The 7500-nt window shown below is 54.5% G+C and overlaps 2 non-coding genes and 1 pseudogene across 2 annotated transcripts; all 3 read right to left on the bottom strand.

The window, feature by feature from the left end:
* The window catches only part of LOC124732275, a 4222-nt pseudogene extending 3816 nt beyond the window's left edge, over nucleotides 1–406 (bottom strand).
* Nucleotides 407–594: 188 nt separating this feature from the next.
* Nucleotides 595–749, bottom strand: LOC124732278. Its single transcript, XR_007008650.1, has one exon. It is a non-coding gene; the product is annotated as a 5.8S ribosomal RNA (ribosomal RNA).
* Nucleotides 750–1101: 352 nt separating this feature from the next.
* LOC124732271 lies at nucleotides 1102–3010 on the bottom strand. The gene has a single exon (XR_007008646.1). It is a non-coding gene; the product is annotated as a small subunit ribosomal RNA (ribosomal RNA).
* Nucleotides 3011–7500: the final 4490 nt, after the last annotated feature.

The following is a 7500-nucleotide window of genomic DNA, read 5'->3' as shown; positions in this document are numbered from 1 at the left end:
GAACTCTCTCTTCAAAGTTCTTTTCAACTTTCCCTCACGGTACTTGTTCGCTATCGGTCTCGTGGTCATATTTAGTCTCAGATGGAGTTTACCACCCACTTGGAGCTGCACTCTCAAGCAACCCGACTCGAAGGAGAGGTCCCGCCGACGCTCGCACCGGCCGCTACGGGCCTGGCACCCTCTACGGGCCGTGGCCTCATTCAAGTTGGACTTGGGCTCGGCGCGAGGCGTCGGGGTAGTGGACCCTCCCAAACACCACATGCCACGACAGGCGGCAGCCTGCGGGGTTCGGTGCTGGACTCTTCCCTGTTCGCTCGCCGCTACTGGGGGAATCCTTGTTAGTTTCTTTTCCTCCGCTTAGTAATATGCTTAAATTCAGCGGGTAGTCTCGCCTGCTCTGAGGTCGTTGTACGAGGTGTCGCACGCCACACCGCCAGCCGGCTGTGCACGCTACCGAGAAAGTACCGGTATGCGAACCGCCAGGCGACGGGCGCGCATCGCACGTTTGAGGAGACGCGGCCGGCCCCACAGGCGGCCGCGACACTCCCAGGTCTGCGAAGCGGGGCAAACGCCGCGCGCTTCAGTATACGTAGCCGACCCTCAGCCAGACGTGGCCCGGGAACGGAATCCATGGACCGCAATGTGCGTTCGAAACGTCGATGTTCATGTGTCCTGCAGTTCACATGTCGACGCGCAATTTGCTGCGTTCTTCATCGACCCACGAGCCGAGTGATCCACCGTCCTGGGTGATCTTTTCTCAAGTTTCCGCCGTCTCTTTCGAGACGGTCGCATAGGCGGGAGTGAGGCGTGTGGCGGCCCCTGTTCCAGCGTTCTGTGTCCAACGGCCTCACGGCCGACGGGCGTCGTACGGCTCCACACCGGAGCGGACAGGCACTCGGGCGAAAGTCATTCAAAACCGGCGCCAGGCGCCAGGTGCCGCAGGCCAGCCGCTCCAGCGCTTCAGCGCTCGTACCACACAACATTGCCGCTAGTTTTGAGAGGCACGCGTGGTTCCGCACGCGGCGCACGGCTACTGCGAGCCGTACAGGTAGCGTGTTGCGCGACACGACACGCACATCGAAAGACATGCAGTCTAGTCGGTAATGATCCTTCCGCAGGTTCACCTACGGAAACCTTGTTACGACTTTTACTTCCTCTAAATGATCAAGTTTGGTCATCTTTCCGGTAGCATCGGCAACGACAGAGTCAATGCCGCGTACCAGTCCGAAGACCTCACTAAATCATTCAATCGGTAGTAGCGACGGGCGGTGTGTACAAAGGGCAGGGACGTAATCAACGCGAGCTTATGACTCGCGCTTACTGGGAATTCCTCGTTCATGGGGAACAATTGCAAGCCCCAATCCCTAGCACGAAGGAGGTTCAGCGGGTTACCCCGACCTTTCGGCCTAGGAAGACACGCTGATTCCTTCAGTGTAGCGCGCGTGCGGCCCAGAACATCTAAGGGCATCACAGACCTGTTATTGCTCAATCTCGTGCGGCTAGAAGCCGCCTGTCCCTCTAAGAAGAAAAGTAATCGCTGACAGCACGAAGGATGTCACGCGACTAGTTAGCAGGCTAGAGTCTCGTTCGTTATCGGAATTAACCAGACAAATCGCTCCACCAACTAAGAACGGCCATGCACCACCACCCACCGAATCAAGAAAGAGCTATCAATCTGTCAATCCTTCCGGTGTCCGGGCCTGGTGAGGTTTCCCGTGTTGAGTCAAATTAAGCCGCAGGCTCCACTCCTGGTGGTGCCCTTCCGTCAATTCCTTTAAGTTTCAGCTTTGCAACCATACTTCCCCCGGAACCCAAAAGCTTTGGTTTCCCGGAGGCTGCCCGCCGAGTCATCGGAGGAACTGCGGCGGATCGCTGGCTGGCATCGTTTATGGTTAGAACTAGGGCGGTATCTGATCGCCTTCGAACCTCTAACTTTCGTTCTTGATTAATGAAAACATACTTGGCAAATGCTTTCGCTTCTGTTCGTCTTGCGACGATCCAAGAATTTCACCTCTAACGTCGCAATACGAATGCCCCCGCCTGTCCCTATTAATCATTACCTCGGGTTCCGAAAACCAACAAAATAGAACCGAGGTCCTATTCCATTATTCCATGCACACAGTATTCAGGCGGGCTTGCCTGCTTTAAGCACTCTAATTTGTTCAAAGTAAACGTGCCGGCCCACCGAGACACTCAATAAAGAGCACCCTGGTAGGATTTCAACGGGGTCCGCCTCGGGACGCACGAGCACGCACGGGGCGGTCGCACGCCTTCGGCTCGCCCCACCGGCAGGACGTCCCACGATACATGCCAGTTAAACACCGACGGGCGGTGAACCAACAGCGTGGGACACAAATCCAACTACGAGCTTTTTAACCGCAACAACTTTAATATACGCTATTGGAGCTGGAATTACCGCGGCTGCTGGCACCAGACTTGCCCTCCAATAGATACTCGTTAAAGGATTTAAAGTGTACTCATTCCGATTACGGGGCCTCGGATGAGTCCCGTATCGTTATTTTTCGTCACTACCTCCCCGTGCCGGGAGTGGGTAATTTGCGCGCCTGCTGCCTTCCTTGGATGTGGTAGCCGTTTCTCAGGCTCCCTCTCCGGAATCGAACCCTGATTCCCCGTTACCCGTTACAACCATGGTAGGCGCAGAACCTACCATCGACAGTTGATAAGGCAGACATTTGAAAGATGCGTCGCCGGTACGAGGACCGTGCGATCAGCCCAAAGTTATTCAGAGTCACCAAGGCAAACGGACCGGACGAGCCGACCGATTGGTTTTGATCTAATAAAAGCGTCCCTTCCATCTCTGGTCGGGACTCTGTTTGCATGTATTAGCTCTAGAATTACCACAGTTATCCAAGTAACGTGGGTACGATCTAAGGAACCATAACTGATTTAATGAGCCATTCGCGGTTTCACCTTAATGCGGCTTGTACTGAGACATGCATGGCTTAATCTTTGAGACAAGCATATGACTACTGGCAGGATCAACCAGGGAGCTGCGTCAACTAGAGCTGAGCAGCCGGCCGCCCGGGAGTGTGTCCCGGGGGCCCGCGCGAACACGCAAGCGTCCGCTCAATCATTCTGCAAACAGGAGGAGGCTGAGCTCCCCTGCACAATACACCTCGAAACCCTCTCAGGTCCCGGCGGCGCGCAGCGCCGTCCCAAGTACTTGGTCGGGTTCGAGAGAGGCGCAATCGCCCGGAGTTAGGCGAGTAGACGCTTTCGGTGCGACCACCCGTGCTCCCAACTGAGCTTGCCGCTGCCGACAGAGGCCCGGGAGCGTGCTGTCGTGGCATTGCCGGCGGGAGACAACACGCGCCACCTACGGTGACCGGCAGCTCCAACGCCAGCGCCACAGAAGGACAAAAGCCCCACTTGGGTGCCGAAGCGAACTCTCCCAGCACAGCGCACACGCCAACACATCCGCACAGCTGCGATACAAACCACCAGCGAGAACCGCTGGGGCGACCGAGCAGCAGACGGCGTCGCGGCGCCGAGCGCCGGGCGGCGGCGCATCCTCAACGCACACAGTCCTCAATCGGACCAGCACACTGCAGATGTCCACCGCGCTTCGCACCGGGCCCGCGAGGACCTACTTTGGCCGCACGGCGCCGCGCGCAGGGTGCGCCGGCGCGCAGCTGCGACGCCTGCCGCGTCCGTCGGCCGGCGCGCCTGCCACTGGCCGCCCCCACCAGCCGGCTGTAGCGCGTGCGCCCACGCACCGCGCGGCCAGCACGCCGGGAGGCGCCCCCTCACCGGCCGGGGACGGTCCCACCCAGCCACCGCCGCGTATCGCTTCACACCCAGATGCCGTTCAGTTTCGTCGGCATGGTGGGTATCGCTGGAACAACCGGTTAGTACCTCAACCTATCGTCGCCATCACCGATTCACCCCTAGCGAGAACAACCGCACCACAACGGGTTACCATTTCTTCATTTGCGTAACTTCACCAGAAAACGTAGGCGTCCATCGCCATTTGCAACTTCAACCATTATTGCATGCCTGTGTCAGGTGTCACGCCACACTACGTCTGCCCACATACACGCAACAAAATGTGCACGCCTAGACAATACGTGGAAGGTGGCCCCCGTACGTATGCGATGTCCATTGCTCGAACGACTGTCAACCGGCTTCTGTAGCATGTCGCAGATATGGAACGCGCTGCACCATGCCATCACGGTGTGTGAGGAGAGACGACTAGGTCCGAATACATCAACAGACAGCTCATGCTGATCGCCATCCACGGCGTCCGTTCCTCCCACACGTCTCTATGGCGTACCACACTGCAATCCAGCTCTCATAGGGAGACGACACGTAGCTGCGTGCACAATATTTGCACTGTATGGTCCGCCGTTTTTGGGCGCAGTCGTTGTACGGTCACACATGTGCCACGATGTATCATTCAGTACATAAGGACGAATGTGCAGTACAGATTGTGGTTCACGCGTACGACATCAGCGGACAGTTGACACAGGCCGCACCACAACGTAGCCTGCGTACGTCGCATGCGAAGGGCATTGAACATGCAAACTTGTCACCAACCACCTTGCGAAGGCAGGGGGCAAGGTGGGGACGTGGGGAGAGGTGGGGGGGGGGGGGGGGGCGGCATGTACGCCCTGCTGCCATCCACATTACAGTGTACAGCAGGAGCATGTGGAAAGTCAGCAAGACTTGCAAGGTGTTTAACATGAAGCGATACACAGGGGAGCGGGCAGTGCGAGTAGCGAACTATATTGCGAGGGTTGCGGGTGGGCAACACTACACTAATTGAACGAGTCGTATAACAATTACAGAGCAGGTTTAGGCGACAACGTGGGTTACGATAGGCGACAACGTGGGTTACGTTAGGGGACAACGTGGGTTACGTTAGGGGACAACGTGGGTTACGTTAGGGGACAACGTGGGTTACGTTAGGGGACAACGTGGGTTACGTTAGGGGACAACGTGGGTTACGTTAGGGGACAACGTGGGTTACGTTAGGGGACAACGTGGGTTAGGTTAAGGCACAACATGGGTTAGGTTAAGGCACAACATGGGTTAGGTTAAGGCACAACATGGGTTAGGTTAAGGCACAACATGGGTTAGGTTAAGGCACAACATGGGTTAGGTTACGGCACAACATGGGTTAGGTTAAGGCACAACATGGGTTAGGTTAGGGGACAACATGGGTTAGGTTAGGGGACAACATGGGTTAGGTTAAGGCACAACATGGGTTAGGTTAAGGCACAACATGGGTTAGGTTAGGGGACAACATGGGTTAGGTTAGGGCACAACATGGGTTAGGTTAGGGGACAACATGGGTTAGGTTAGGGGACAACATGGGTTAGGTTAGGGGACAACATGGGTTAGGTTAGGGGACAACATGGGTTAGGTTAGGGGACAACATGGGTTAGGTTAGGGGACAACATGGGTTAGGTTAGGGGACAACATGGGTTAGGTTAGGGGACAACATGGGTTAGGTTAAGGCACAACATGGGTTAGGTTAGGGGACAACATGGGTTAGGTTAGGGGACAACATGGGTTAGGTTAGGGGACAACATGGGTTAGGTTAGGGGACAACATGGGTTAGGTTAAGGCACAACATGGGTTAGGTTAGGGCACAACATGGGTTAGGTTAGGGCACAACATGGGTTAGGTTAGGGCACAACATGGGTTAGGTTAGGGGACAACATGGGTTAGGTTAGGGGACAACATGGGTTAGGTTAGGGGACAACATGGGTTAGGTTAGGGGACAACATGGGTTAGGTTAGGGGACAACATGGGTTAGGTTAGGGGACAACATGGGTTAGGTTAGGGGACAACATGGGTTAGGTTAGGGGACAACATGGGTTAGGTTAGGGGACAACATGGGTTAGGTTAGGGGACAACATGGGTTAGGTTAAGGCACAACATGGGTTAGGTTAAGGCACAACATGGGTTAGGTTAGGGGACAACATGGGTTAGGTTAGGGGACAACATGGGTTAGGTTAGGGGACAACATGGGTTAGGTTAAGGCACAACATGGGTTAGGTTAGGGGACAACATGGGTTAGGTTAAGGCACAACATGGGTTAGGTTAGGGGACAACATGGGTTAGGTTAGGGGACAACATGGGTTAGGTTAAGGCACAACATGGGTTAGGTTAAGGCACAACATGGGTTAGGTTAAGGCACAACATGGGTTAGGTTAGGGGACAACATGGGTTAGGTTAGGGGACAACTTGGGTTAGGTTAGGGGACAACATGGGTTAGGTTAAGGCACAACATGGGTTAGGTTAAGGCACAACATGGGTTAGGTTAGGGGACAACATGGGTTAGGTTAGGGGACAACATGGGTTAGGTTAGGGGACAACATGGGTTAGGTTAAGGCACAACATGGGTTAGGTTAGGGGACAACATGGGTTAGGTTAAGGCACAACATGGGTTAGGTTAGGGGACAACATGGGTTAGGTTAGGGGACAACATGGGTTAGGTTAAGGCACAACATGGGTTAGGTTAAGGCACAACATGGGTTAGGTTAAGGGACAACATGGGTTAGGTTAGGGGACAACTTGGGTTAGGTTAGGGGACAACATGGGTTAGGTTAAGGCACAACATGGGTTAGGTTAAGGCACAACATGGGTTAGGTTAAGGTACAACATGGGTTAGGTTAAGGTACAACATGGGTTAGGTTAGGTTACACGTTGTTGTAAGGAAAGGTGTGGGGGGGGGGGGGGGGGCGGGGCGGCAGGTTCGTTGATAGTGATTATAGTAAGTGAATGCTTGTGACATGATGAGATTTGTCACGTCAGGATGCACCTTTGGCTTATTAGAGGCGGCGCTCCAATTCTATGCTTGTGTCAGACCTGTGTCTTTGACTCATGTCATTGTTTGTGCGCTGTGACAGGAGGTACTATTGTGATGTTGGGTGCACCGTTGTATAGGACATGTGTGGGTGTTGGTGCCTTATCTGCGCAATGGTGGATGTCGAAAGGGTGGGATATTCTATTTTCCGCATGGACCTCCTGGTCTGGTTGTGATAGTGTGGATTGTGTAATGTGGCGGAGAGGATGCACTGGATGTTGTTCCATGCTGGTGCTTACATATTGTATGTGCGCCTGTTAGAAGCAGAGAGTGGTGCGTGATCAGAGTGTCTGGCTGACGTGTGGTTCCCATTGTGGGCAGACTCTTTCAGCATGTATACGGACAGTTGTATATATTTTCTGTAGTTTGATGGCTCTGCATTGATTACTAATCAGCGCCGTGTGTACGGGTAATCTGGTTCCAGTCCACAATGTTCTATCTGTGTACATTAGTGACAAAGACTCCCCCCATGCAGTGGGGCTCGGTCTGTTATAACTCTTCCGCGTAATATATTTGCCCCACGTTTTTGCGAGTGCGAGTGCGAGTGCAACGCGCATGGGGACCGACATGCTGATGGCTCGGTATCGGACGCCGTACAGTGAGCAACGCGATCGCGTCTCTCGCTCGTAAGTGGTACAGGTCGCGGCTCATGTATAGGGACAGCG

Source organism: Schistocerca piceifrons, unplaced genomic scaffold (assembly GCF_021461385.2).
Source record: "Schistocerca piceifrons isolate TAMUIC-IGC-003096 unplaced genomic scaffold, iqSchPice1.1 HiC_scaffold_1335, whole genome shotgun sequence".
In the NCBI taxonomy this organism is placed as follows: Eukaryota; Metazoa; Arthropoda; class Insecta; order Orthoptera; family Acrididae; genus Schistocerca; species Schistocerca piceifrons.
This window is presented reverse-complemented; position numbering and strand designations above follow the sequence as displayed.